We start from the raw sequence: 14,265 nt of genomic DNA on the forward strand, positions 1-14,265 counted from the left end.
TCAAGTCACTTTCGCAGGCCTCAGTAGCCTATTTTGCTCTCTGACTCTGAATGTCATTAATAAACCCATACTGTCACTGTGGAAGGAGGAAGAGCTTTTCACAACTACTGATGCAACGGAGGAAGCAAGTGAATGACTGGGCATCTGTGATGTCATGCCAGCACTAACTGGGCCTCCCTGCTGCACAGAAACTAATTTCACTTGTTATCTGATCTGGATTATCAAACACAGTCTCTTCCTGCCAAGAGTGACTGTCATCATTTTGGTGACATCAACAGGATCTTTCCTTTGGATCTCCCTTGGGCGCACATTCAAATAATTTGGGGGAAGGGACAAAGTTGTTGGTCAAGTTGTAATGTTGATTTTATTGTGTATCTGTGTGTGTGTGTGCAGGCTGATGTGAGTGTCTGTGTTTGACAATGCAATGTGCAAAAAATGTGGACTTTGTGTGCAACTGTTCTCATACACTTGCACACCCACACACGTGTACTTGTTATGTATTATCACATGTGCACAGCCAGCGCTCCGCCCCCCACCTGTTGCCCCCTCAGAGTGCTATTTTTGTGTTGAGAAGATGTTTGTCATTGTGGAGAAATACTCCAGTTCTTCAGCTTGTCATACCCCGAAAACACATCCCTGTTTGATTCTGGTGAGTTTATACTGTAATTTTCAGATGTGAGTGCTGCACACACTGCGTTATATTTATATAGATTACAGATGTACAGCCTGACTTAAACATTTCCAACTGTTATGGCTGGAAAAAAAGCTGTTATAGCTGTTGAAGTCAGTTGTCTATTAGATCGCTGGTAGTTTGCATACAGATGTAAATCATGCAGAGATGATGCTATCAGCAGTGCTTTGCATCTTTTTCCGAACCTCATAGGAATCCACTGCTTATGCACAAGTATTGTTGATTTTAGCCCTGCATTTAAGACATTTTAGTCTTATACACTAATTTTTAAGGTAAACGCTTTATTGTTGAGCGGTAGCCTGTAATTTAGTGAGCCAGGGAGGTGTCAACACTTTTCGGATTTTATGTGTCATCACATGATAAAAAAAAGTGATAGTAAGTGCCCTAATATCACCGCTATTTTTGGCTTTAATGAAGACTATCTTTCAAGGCCCCAGTCAGATAGAAAAGAGATTCTATCTTGCATGTAAATCAGAAAAAAATAAGCCTCTAGTCACTTCACAAATCCATTACTCAGCTCTCTCCTAACACTCTGTGTGAACATGTCTGGAGTTGAGTTACATCAGCCCCTTTACTCCGTCTAAGAACAGTCTGTCTTAGGACTTCCAGATAAATTTTGCGTCTTGACACAGTTCGTGTGCTGCACCCAAAATATCAGCTTCTCCCAGTGGGCAGGACATCCAGAACAAGGTGGTCGGGTTCAAACATACCTTTGTGACACTGGCCTCTTCATGCTAAGCTGTCACACTGATGGTTTCATGGTGCTAGTGGGGATTGTTTTCATGCAAAATGATATGAATTCATGTCTATGTGTGTGTGTTTGAATATCTGTATGTATTTCCTTGTATGTTTTATTCATGCATGTTTTATTCAAGTTGTTCTAGAGCCTGAAATATAGAAATACCTGTGTGATGTAATGCAATGCACTGCAAGAGCCCTGCAATAAATGCTACCTTACTTAAAAAAGTCCAGCTTTTGTTAAGTCTACAGCCACATTAAAGGGCTGCACTCAGGCACAATGGTGCTTTGTTGTAAAACCCCAAAATGCCTGATGGTGACACTAGAGGAAAAGTCAGGGTTCTTTCTCTGGGGGCCATCGATGGCTGAACCAAATTTCATATCGATCCATCCAATAGTTGTTGAGATACTGTATATTGCCATCCCTATGGAGCCATTTCCACTAAAGTGAACGCTGTCAAACACGTCACAACACAATCTGCCATAGGTGGTCAAATGGGTCAAGACCTGGTGACTGTGAAGGGGTAATTTCTGTCTTGTATGTGAACTGTTTTCCATTTTTTTTTGCTCACTGAAGATAAACGTAAAAATGAAAATAAGTTTAAAGAGATGAGAAATTAATATACTGGTCATCACATTACCAGTCACATTTTTGTATTGATTGAAACTACACAATGAAACAAAAATAAATCGATCATTTATTTTTCTTTTTTTCAACAAAATGGATATGAGAAAAGTAGGAGAATGTCAGCGAGAGATGTCTGCGGTATACTTCAATACCACAACATGAAATACGTTGCAAAAAAAAACTGAATTCACAGTCTATGAAACTGACATATTTGGAGAAGCTGCTGTACCCATGACGAAAACATGACTCAACCTCCTTGTGACTCTTCCCCTTTTCTTTGACCAAACACGTGAGGCAGTTTTCTATCAGCTCCTACATTCCTCCACGAGGCTTAAGTCGCCGCTGTCCTTATCGGGTTCCACTTTCCATGAAAAGCAGATCAGACATCACACATAAAAGATGGATCACGTTTTAGATTCAGTTGACATAAATTATGACCTCCTCTCCGGAGCTGCATGTAAATGTCATATTTTGTCATTTTGTTTTAATCCATTGTTCTGCATAACAGAGTCACTGTGTTTTTAATGACCGTTTCAACTTGTATGACTGTGTCTACTTTTACTATCAGACATGTCAGCGCAGGAACAAGTGACATCTTATCCATTATGTCTGTGGTCACTTCAGAGTTCTCAACTTTTGCTGATGCTTGCACCAACAGGAAGATGCATCACATACTGTTCATGCTCCATCTGGTGGTGCAACCTGGGAGCATGACATTCAAGCATAATTCTCAATGTACACTCAGTCGGCAGTTTATAAGGTGTGCAGTCTATCTAATTCAACAGTCCTGCAAAAAAAACCTGCTCTCATTAAGGTTATAATGTTCTTGAAGTATAATATTTGTCTTTGTTTTGCAAAAATAAAGGCATTAGGAAATGTTCACTTCGTCACGCCCTGTCTGGAAAGTTAAGTTACCTTTTTGTTTCTCCTAATGTTCTTTGTCTCGTACTTCCTGTTTTATTTTGATACTCACCTCTTGTCGTTTCAAGCTCTTTTACTTCCTGCCCTCATGTGTTTCCCTCCTGTGTGATTACCAGCCCTGCCCTAATGTGTTGCACCTGTGTCTCATTGTCTCCCCTCCTCCTGAATATATAGTCTTAGTGTCCTGTTTCTTCTGTGCCAGTTCGTCTTGTTCCCTCGTGATAACGTTCCAGCATTTTTCCTTGTGAGTGTCTAGAGCCAATTGTTTCCTGACCTGTTTTTACCTGTTGACCTTGCCTTTTGCCTGCTGGTTTGGACACTGTTGCATTTCTGACTGATCACCTGTTTACCTACCTCCTTCTGATTAAAAGGACTGATTTTTGAACGGAGTCTGTGTCTGCATTTGAGTCCAAGCCTGTGGTTCAGCATTGACACATTTAGCAAGAAACCACACTATATCAGTGGGTTATGTGATTAGATACAAACAGTGTGATACATTTTGAGATCAGAAGTTTTCCTTGGCCTTGGAACCAGTAAAATAATATCCCCGAAATGTGACACGACAACTGGTGATACAATGGAAAGCTCCAGACCAGCTACTAAATGGATTTTGCGGAGGGACTGTTTTGCCACTGCTGTTTCCAAGGTCAAAGATTAGGTTTCATATTCTAAGCCAACGTTGATAATAAGTCCTTAAATCACTCAGAACATTTATACTTATCAGAAGTAAAAGTGACTGTGCTGCTTTTTTGAAAAATGTTGTGGATCACCAGTTTCATCTTTAAAAATGTATTTTATAAGCTGATAGACCATGTGCTTTTATGTGAAAATCTTAATCTACAAAGTATGCGTAACTAGCAGTCAGATAAATGTCTTCCTCTCTGAAATGTTGTTAAGTAGAAATATAAAATCTGCCCTGACCAGCTGACTTTGAGAGGCCTGAAGCTTCTCCTTTCATTACATTTAATTACAAAGTTCCCTGATCATTGATCTGGTAAAAGCAGCAGCTGAAATCTTCCTCTGCAGATTCTCTCTGTAACACAAAACCTCTCACACTGGCAATAACTATCAGATCAGACATCATGTACAATTAAGATATATTGAGATATAAATCAACTGTTCATCAATGATAGTGGATGTTCTCATTAATTGGCCTGCCTTTTTTTTTTTTTTTAGACTTTCAGGAGTTCAGCTGAAGGATCATGGGAAACTGCTGAAGGTAATTTACATGTTAATGAGTCACTGGTGCTAATGATGGTGGCCATGAGTTTCCTGTGACAGTTCACACAATTTATATTTCCTAAAACTAACTAGAGTAAGAACTGTATGTCAGGAAATAGACAGAATATCTGAACATCAAAGCCTAAATGTAATGGGATGTAAATAGGGGGAAAAAAAGTTAACTACAAATCTAACCAGTTCAATAGGAATATTGATATTTTCTATTGCTTTGTGGTGATTTTATTACTTTTGTCATAACTTGTAGGTTTTAACATTGGTGTGGACATTGTAGAAACTGTTGAGGGGGTCAGATACCTGCCTAATACTCACAGGAGGAAAAGCACAGGTGTAAATAAGCATTGTGATGTACATGCTGGCTCCCAGTCATACTGTCATCATGTCTTACTGGGACACTTTTGAATCTTTATTTCATATCTGAAAACATGAAAGTGTTAAAAAGAATAAAATCTTGGTTTGTTTCTGAAATGGAGTTTCTACAGTTTGATTTTCCCCATTTTATGACTTTTATACCCTGAACTAAGTGGATAGTATAACTTGCATGTTAGGGAACCGACTTACCACTGGAGGGCAGCATCCCAACATGACTGATTAACCTCATCTCACTGAATGCAATGTTGCTGGGCTGACAGGACGTGGTTGTTGTCTCATAAGGAAAATTCAAGGATGAAAACTTTTAATTTCAAAGACTGATCGTCTCCTTGGTTTTGGCTGGTTAATCAACAGCTGTGGAACATCAGCAATATAAACAATGCATCACACAACAGGGCCACTAATTTTTATTTATTTATACAGATAACAAAACATAATATGTTAAATGATCATAAAAAGCCTGTGCTGTGAGAAAAATACAAAAAAATGCAAGAAAATACAATGACAAGTAAACTAATATGTTATTAATGAAGACAGAAAAAAACACAACAACAAAACTACCACAACCAATAATTATATGGACCAAAGAAAATTGACATGGGATGTATTCATATGAAAATTGCTGCTAACACACACAGAGACTGTGTTGTGGAATTAAAAAATGTATTGAAATCTATTAAATGTCATGGATACACACCATGTAGATGCAATATCCTAGAATCAATATTTATGAGTTACTCCACAAAGTATACAGTCAGTGTTGAACAATAAATGAACGTCCAGATTACATTAAGGGAAAATGACGCAAGAAAATTACGTCCAGTGATCAGAGACATTTCATCACAGCATATTTTGAATAATGAGTTCTGTCCTCACGCTTTGCTTTGTCCCACAGAGGACAAAATCTTTTCTGTCATCCATTTGTAGGTCACAAGAATGTCTCCCATTGAGCCTTCCCACTCTCACATTCCTCCCTCTTCAACTGCCCACCACGGTCACTAGGCCACACACACTGGGTTGGTCCAGCACTGGGCTTATTTTCAGGGACACATCTGTTGATGTCACTGGGGCACAAACACGGACTACTACTACTATTGGTACAACTCCAGGTTGTACAAGTGGATTGTTGAGTAACAGAAAGAAAAAGTGGTGGAAGAAGTACTCAACTGCTTTACTTAAAGGAATAGTTCAACATTGTGGGAAAAACACTCATTCACTTTTTGGTGGAGAGTTAAATGAGGTTCAGGTTCCAGCCAGCAGCTGGTTAGCTTAGCTTAGCAAACAGACTGAAAACAGGGGGAAACAGCTAGCTTGACTGTCCAGCGGTGGGAGAGTATGACTACAAGCGCCTCTTAAGCTCAGTAATGAACTCATTATACTTGTTAGTTTATTCTGTATTAAAATCAAAGTGAAAAACAACAAATCACTATTTTTTGAGGGTTGTGTGCTGGACTATTTCTTCCCCTCGCTCTATCATTGCTTGATGCCTGACAACTGCTCACAGCCAAGAAATAGTCCAGCAGATAACTACCTTTAAAAGGCAAATTTTTATATTTCAGGTTTCTGTACAGATAAAACAATAACAGATATAACATGTCAATTCCTGAGTTTTAGAGGTGCTGGTAAGCAGGTTTTGCCACCATTAAACAGAGCCAAGCTAGGTGTTTCCCTTTGTTTTCAATCTTTGTGCTAAGCTAAGCTAACTGGCTGTAGTGTCTACAGCATTGTATTTGAGGGACAGTTGTGCACGTGGTACCAATCTTCCAGCTCATTTCTGTCAGAAAGCAACAAAAAGTAAACAATACCAATACGGCAATATAAAGATAGTAAAAGTCTTGCACTCAAAGTCATATTCAAATCAGGGTACAGAAGCATTATTCTGCAGAAAAATTATGCCCATGGCTGATCTGTTATCTGTTATTTTCAAGTTGTTATCCATCCATCAACTGATAAGCAGTGTTTTCCTGTTGTAGCTGATCATGATGTAGCAAGTTTGAACTACTTTGAAGCCAGCAGTTCAGTAGCTTAGTCCAATGTTTCCCAACCTAGGGGTCGGGTCCCTCCAAAGCGTCACAAGATAAATATGAGGGCTGGTGGGATGATTAATGGGAGAGGAAAGAAGTAAAACAAAGTTCTGCTACATAAGTTTTTTCTTTCTCTTTAATCTCTGCTTTTTTTTTTTTATTGAAATATGGGATAGTTTTACCTCTTTGGGCCTCAAATCCTTGTTTAAATGAAACCATCAGAGAAGTTTGGAAGGGGGAAATGTTTCTCTGGCAGAACTGTTAACAACTCAAAGACATCTAAAATGTGACAAGGGGCCCAAACTACACACGGAAATCCTTAATAGCCTGCACTGTATTTTATTGTCTTATTATATGTGAAATCTTTATCTGATGCGAAAGTAGTAACTATAGGTATCAATTACATGTAAAAAGGGATGTAAAAAGTAGAGGATTTCCCTAAAATAAAAATGCTCAAATGAAATACAAGTAGCTCAACTGTATTTATGTCCAGCACTTAGGTAAATGTACTTTCCATATCCATTAGAAAACAATTCAAATACAACAATGAGGTCACAGGAAACACCTTTGCCTTTATTCACACCTCAGTTTTGTGACTCTTTCCTTCTGGATTTCAGGAGGTGTCATCGTGGTTGTGGTCATCGCTGCTTTCTCTGAGCAGAAGCATTGACGAGGGTGGGGAATGTTTTCCCAGGTCCCACAGGAAATATTACACAAGGTCCAAAAACACTTGGTGAAGCCAGAAACCCAGGAGTCAGTGCTGGACACCTCCAGGAACTTCCCTGTAACCGGCATCTCCTCGCAGGCCTGTGCGGCCGCCGCGATGGGCTGCTGGTGCTTTTGTTTTGATTCCTCTCCAGGCCTGGGACAGTCGCCATCAGTGACTCACACATATTGGCTCTTAGCTGACTTTGGCCCCTTTTCTTCTTAAACTTTTTTTTCTCTCTTCAATGAATTTCCTCTTGTTTTTCCAGATACAGTCTGTGGATGAAATGGCGCTGTTATTGTCTCAAAGTTTCCTGGACCTGTTCAAGGTCAGGAGGCAGTTGTTTAAGAGTAAGCAGGGGAACTTTATAAAGAGTTTGTGTGTGCACTGGGGTTGATTGCACTGATGCAAGCGAAATCCCCAAACAATACAAAGCCCTGGTTTTCAGTATTAGACAGGGATTGAAGAAACTTGTAGAGGCTGGAAGAGAAACGTCAGCCGTTACAACCACAGCTGCCATTCAGCTGGAAATGGATAATAGCTTTGCCACAATGTGCTTATTTTTTTCTCTCTTTTCTAATCACAGTGAATTCCCCAGTTTCATCAGCATGCAGAGTATAGTCACTGTCTGTTATGGAACTAAATTCAGCCCGAGAGGCTCCTCTCTTAGTTAAAGTGAAGAGACCAAAAGATGAAACAGTGAGTCATGAAATTTAGTCTTTAGACTCTAACACTGGAATGACCTTAGAATGGCTGGATTTACTTCACTAAGAAAAACAAAGAAACATGCTGCTTAGTAATCATGCGCTTTAAAACTAAATGGAAAATAAAACAGAAGAAGCAGCAGCCAAGAAACAACAAAGTGACTAGACAGACATGTAAACGTCTTAATTTCCCAACACTTTAAAAAGAATGTAGTACAGTAGTTTTAGAAAAATAATAACACAGCTTACGGAGCGTCTGCTTTCATAGTCATCATTCGCATGTCACCACCCCCCTCAAAAAAAAAAAAAAAAAATCAGTGTGGAGTGTGTGTGGGACTTCATCATCACAGCACAGCAGATGACTCACTTCTACCTTCTTGGATTGAGATAGAGAGACTTTGAGGTGGAGTGTGTGTGGGCAAAAGTGAGAATATTCTGATATTCTGAACAGCATCAGATAAAAGCACCTGTCTATAGATAGTAGAACCACACACTACAGCGTATACATAAGATACATCACTGGGTTTTATGGATACTCAAGGTCAAGGCTGGATTGACAGTCGGACAAAGCAGGTAAAGGGCCATGCACAAAATGTCAGAAAATAGTGTAAATGTTGAGTTTACTATCAGAGAAAAGCGGCAAATATTCACATTTGAGAACCTTTTTTTATTTATCATTTAGCAAAATTGTTGACAATTAATTTGCTGTCAATCAACTAATCAATTAATCAGCTAATCATTTTAGTTTTAGAGATCACTGGTTGGCTTCTGGGTGTAATTGGGGCCCAACAACGAATTCTTGCCCCAGGGCCCTCCTGGAGGTTAATCCGGCCATGCACAAAGTCCATTTGGACTACACCCTGTATCATTTTAACAAAGGGGCTGTTTGTGACATTTGTTAAGGTTATCATCGAACAAAGGCATTGTCTCATCTTCTATGAGCACAGAGAAATTCAAACTAATTGCAATCATAATGTTTTCTGGGAACGAAGTACAGTATCTCTGGGCTCCATCCTCTCTGTTTTCCGGGAGCTAACTTTTGAAAAAAAACCCTAGTGAGTCAACATCCTCTCTCCTCTTGAACACAAACTACAGTTTACAACATTCCTGAAGCCCAGACACCCCTGCTCCACAGCCTCAGCTTTTCAAGAGGCCATGCTGATTTCATTTGCTCTGACATGGTGGGAGATGAGGCAATACTCTCGTCTGTCTGTCTCTACTGACAGTTCAGTCAGTGTGGACGTGGTCGTTTTATTTGTTCAGCATCTCCCCTGGAAAAAAAAAAAAGACCTGAACAGGCTGATCCCCACCACTTCCTGTCATTGGAGACAGGAAGAAGTTACTGTCGCCAGCTTCTTTCTTTCAACCCAAGACTGGATGTTTACAGGCCTACACGATCCAGACACCACACAAATCCATAGTTTTTGGGTCTTTATTTTTGTGGGAAAATTGATGGCTTGGACTATGGTAAATAGTCTAAGTGAAATATTTAGCTGTTACAGTTTCTTGGAAAGGTTTTCAAACCGGGGCCACAGTGTGTTATGAAGATATAACCCCATGACACTTCCTGCTATTGTGTTTGAGGACTTTCTCTGTTGTTGTGTGCACACTCACAGCTGTCAGAGGTTTTATATAACAGAGGCTCAGTCCTCAACAATTAAATGCATGGGTGGAACCAAAAATATTATATTCTGAGAAATATATTTCATATTCATAGATTCATTTTAACAAAAGCACATTCATATTGGCAATTTATTGGCCTACTTATAGAAGAGTGTGGGTTCCAATAACCTAATAAGGATTAATTTAAACAACAACTGATTGGAAATCTGAATACTTACCTATTAGACAATATAGTTCTCCTTACATTTTCAGGCATTTTTTTTTTAAAGCCTATATGTGTGTTTGTCATGGTGTGAGAGAGGGTGGAAGTGACAGAACAAGCAGGTGGTTCCTTATCTGACTCTCTGTTCTCAAACATCATAAAACCATTACGAAAAAGAGGAACTCGTTTAATAACTGAACGTTCAATCTGAGGCCTGTCTGTACTCACACAAGGCACTACATGTTTCACATCCTGAGGAAAGCCATCTCACATACTCCAAATCAAGAAAATACCCTACAGATTTAACCCTCCACATGTACAGCTTTATTCAAAATCTGCTGTACTGATGCCTCTGCAAGCAGGACAAAAAGAAACAGCATGTTAATAAAGCACACAAGTCCCATGTGTGTTGTATTAACACTAAGCCTATGATGCACCACTTCAGGAAGTAGTAGTTTTTACTACCAACTGATATGCAGAAAAAATGAACTAAAAAAAACAAATGAATCATTCATTTGCCCCTAAATTTAGTCTCCGTTTAGTCACATGCAGCTGTTGTGTTTCCTGTGTTGGCCTTAAAGCTAAATAGTGGTGACTGTCTGACATATGAGCAGCAAAGGGAAATAAAAGCATATTAAGTAACACAGACTGTCACACCTGTCACCCTCTTAAAGAGTTAAAAAGCATATGTAGTGTGGTGTGGCTGAGTGGGTGGATGAAGGGTGGAGTAATTTGAGGTCTTTGTAACTGGAGATCGCCACATGAAGAGGTGATGACTAGGAAGTGCTGCAATAACTGAGCACCACTCAGTTTTCTCTGTGGACAGCTTGTTATCTTTGCTAACAGCTTCACCTTCGGTTACCTGCTCTGCTACAGTAAAACATTCACTGATCATCATCTACCACACAAAGCTGGGATCTGCATCCCACTGGACTTTACAACATCTTTGTTGACCCTGAGATTTAGGACTGGCATCTAAGAGATCCTGCAATGACATATTGAACCCAAGAGAATTTAAATCAGCTCTGCTTTATTATTTAGAGCTATTAAATGAAACCCAGTATTAATTGCTTTTCCCACTTTTCCTTTAAAGGGTCTGTTCAGTCATTTAGCATCGCTCTTTCATTACGTTTAAAGATAGATGAAAGGAAAGGAAGAATAGTTAAAGTTTCAGCAGCAGATTCTGAGATATCCTGACTCACTTGTATATTTCTAGCTCCAAACAAACTGGATCCTACAATTCCCATAATGCAGCTCATTACGCTTTATCTTTCGTACAGTGCCAGCATGAAACCAGAACTTCCAGGTTTTGTTCCAGAAGTAAGAAAACTAAATCTAATATGAGTGAAGTCATATTAGATCATTCCAATGTGCCTTCGAAGATGCTATGTCTCCAAGACAACCGATTTAGTCATGCTAGCATTAGATTGACTGAAACGGCGGGGACTATCTGAAGGCTCAAGTCATGTGAGAATATCACATTGGTCACCAAAAAAATGTCACCTGATGTTAACCATGTTAGCTAGCGTTGACTAGCAAGCTAAACCTGGCTTCTGTCTTCTGTAGGCTAGCAGTCAGGTTGATAGCAGGAGTAAACATAAAACATTGGATATATCAACCTATGAGTTTAATTTTTGTCGAAAAACCCATGAAAATGACTCCATAAATACGAAGACGTTGTTATGCCTTACTATACCATGACATTTTTATGCCTTAATATACTATGACATGTTATACCTTAGTATACTGTGACATTTTTACGCCTTGCTGTACTATGACCTTTTATGCCTTACTATACTACTACTACAGGTCTATACTATGATGTTTTTATGGTCTTTTATGCCTTAATATACTGTAATGATTTTCTGACTTTTTATACCATACCATACTACAACGTTTTTTTGGCATTTTTATGCCTTACAACACTATTTGAATTGATTCCTTACCATACTATGATGTTTTTTCACATTTTTATGCTATACTATACTATGACATTTCATTCCTTACCATACTATGACGTTTTTATGACCTTTTATGCCTTAATATATTATGATGTTTTTTGACATTTTTATGCCATACTATACTATGTTGTTTCATTCCTTACCATACTATGACGTTTTTTGACTTTTTATGCCATACAATACTATGATGTTTTTTGGCATTTTATATGCCTTACAATAATTTTTCAACTGATGCCTTACCATACTATGACGTTTTTATGTCCTTTTATGCCTTAATATACTATGATGTTTTTTTTGACTTTTTATTCCATACTATACCATACTATGACGTTTTTTGACTTTTTATGCCATACTATGATGTTTTTTGGCATTTTTATGCCTTACTATACTATGACGTTTTTTGGCATTTTATATGCCTTATAATACAATTTTGATTGATGCCTTACCATACTATGACGTTTTTATGACCTTTTATGCCTTAATATACTATGTTGATTTTTGGCATTTTTATGCTATATTATACTATGATGTTTTTTGGCATTTTTGTGCCATACAATACTATTTCATTCAATGCCTTACCATACTATGACGTTTTTATGACCTTTTATGCCTTAATATATTATGATGTTTTTTTTGACTTTTTATGCCATACTATACTATGACGATTTTTGGCAATTTTATGCCATACTGTACTATGACGGTTTTTTTAATATATTTTATGTCATACTATACTGTGATGTATTTTTGGCATTTTTATGCCTTGCTATACTATGTTGTTTCATTCCTTGCCATACTATGATGTTTTTATGTCCTTTTATGCCTTAATATACTATGACGTTTTTATGACCTTTTATGCCTTAATATAATATGATGATTTTTGGCATTTTTATGCTATACTATACATCTATACTTATGCCTTAATATACTATGAGGTGTTTTGCTGTTTTCATACCTTGCTATACTATGGTGTTTTTTGATGTTTTTATGCCTTACTATGGTATGATGATTTTATGCCTTACTATAAATTCCATATTAATATAAAACAATGTTGTCATGCTTTGCTAAACTATGACATTTAATGTCTTATTATACAATTTTAAAGTGTATGGTGTGTCATAGTAGTGCAATGGTTAGAGCCCTTGCTTCACATTGTCAAGGTTGTGGGTTCAAGTCCTGCTTGGAGCCGTACAGTCAAGATTTTGCATGTTCTCCCAATGCCTGCATGGGGTTCCTCCAGAAATATTTTATTACATTTATACTTTACTGTCACGTTTTTTGACGTTTATTTGCCTTACGATACTATGGTGTTTTTATGGAATTTTATACTTTACCATACTATGTTTCTTGATGTTTTCTTGCATAAATATACTATAACTTTTTTGACGTTTTTATTGCTTACTAATCCATGATGTTTTATGCATTATGATACCATAATGTTTTTATGCCTTACTATACTCTATGTCTTACTATACCATGATGTGTTCCTGTCCTACTATACTGTGACATTTTACGATTTGTCATATTCTGATAACTAGCAATGCCATGTCATCATAGTTCAATGGTTAGAGTTGCTGCTTCACAGTAAGAAGAATGTGGGTTCGATCCCTACCTAGGGCCATGCTGCTGGGATTTTGCATGTTCTCCCAGTGCCTGCATGGGGTTCCTCCGGAAATATTTTATGACATTAATACTTTATTATAATGTAACTTTTTCAGACTTTATTATGCCTTACTATACTATGTCATTATTATGACAATTTATGCCTAACTATACTATGACGTTTTTATGCCTTACTATAGTATGCTGTTTTTCTGTGTGAGTGTACTATGGCGTTTTAGATGTTTTAATGCCTTACAATGCTATGACATTATCATGACATTTTATGCATTATACTGTGATGTTTAGTGACATTTTTTGCTTTACTATTTTTTGCTTTACTCCTTTTTGCTTTACTTACTATGACGTTCTCATGTCTTACTGTACAATGACGTTTTTTTGATATTTTTATGCGTTACTATACTATGACATGTCATGCATTACTATAGTATGATGATTTTATGCCTTACCAAACTTAATGTATACTGTAACACCATGTTTTCCTGCATTACTAAAATATGACATTTTATGGCTTAGGATACAATTATAGATCTATGCTATACTATACTATGACGGTTTTTGGCATTTTATATGCCTTAAAATACAATTTCAATTGATACCTTACCATACTAAGATGTTTTTATGTCCTTCTATGCCTTAATGTACTATGATGTTTTTTTGACTTTTTATGCCATACTATACTATGACGATTTTTGGCATTTTTATGCCCTAATATACTGTGATGTTTTTTGGCATTTTTGTGCCTTACAGTACTATTTCATTCGATGCCTTACCGTACTATGGCGTTTTTAAAACCTTTTATGCCTTAATATACTATGACGTTTTTTGGCATTTTTGTG

The 14,265-nt window shown here is 37.6% G+C and overlaps 1 long non-coding RNA gene across 1 annotated transcript; it reads left to right on the top strand.

Moving 5' to 3' along the window:
• Positions 1–606: 606 nt before the first annotated feature.
• LOC130175157 (uncharacterized) lies at positions 607–8,308 on the top strand. Its single transcript, XR_008828707.1, has 3 exons — positions 607–649; positions 4,155–4,197; positions 7,231–8,308. It is a non-coding gene; the product is annotated as an uncharacterized LOC130175157 (long non-coding RNA).
• The last annotated feature ends 5,957 nt before the right edge of the window (positions 8,309–14,265 follow it).

The sequence above is a fragment of the Seriola aureovittata genome, chromosome 9, assembly GCF_021018895.1.
Source record: "Seriola aureovittata isolate HTS-2021-v1 ecotype China chromosome 9, ASM2101889v1, whole genome shotgun sequence".
Taxonomy (NCBI): domain Eukaryota; kingdom Metazoa; phylum Chordata; class Actinopteri; order Carangiformes; family Carangidae; genus Seriola; species Seriola aureovittata.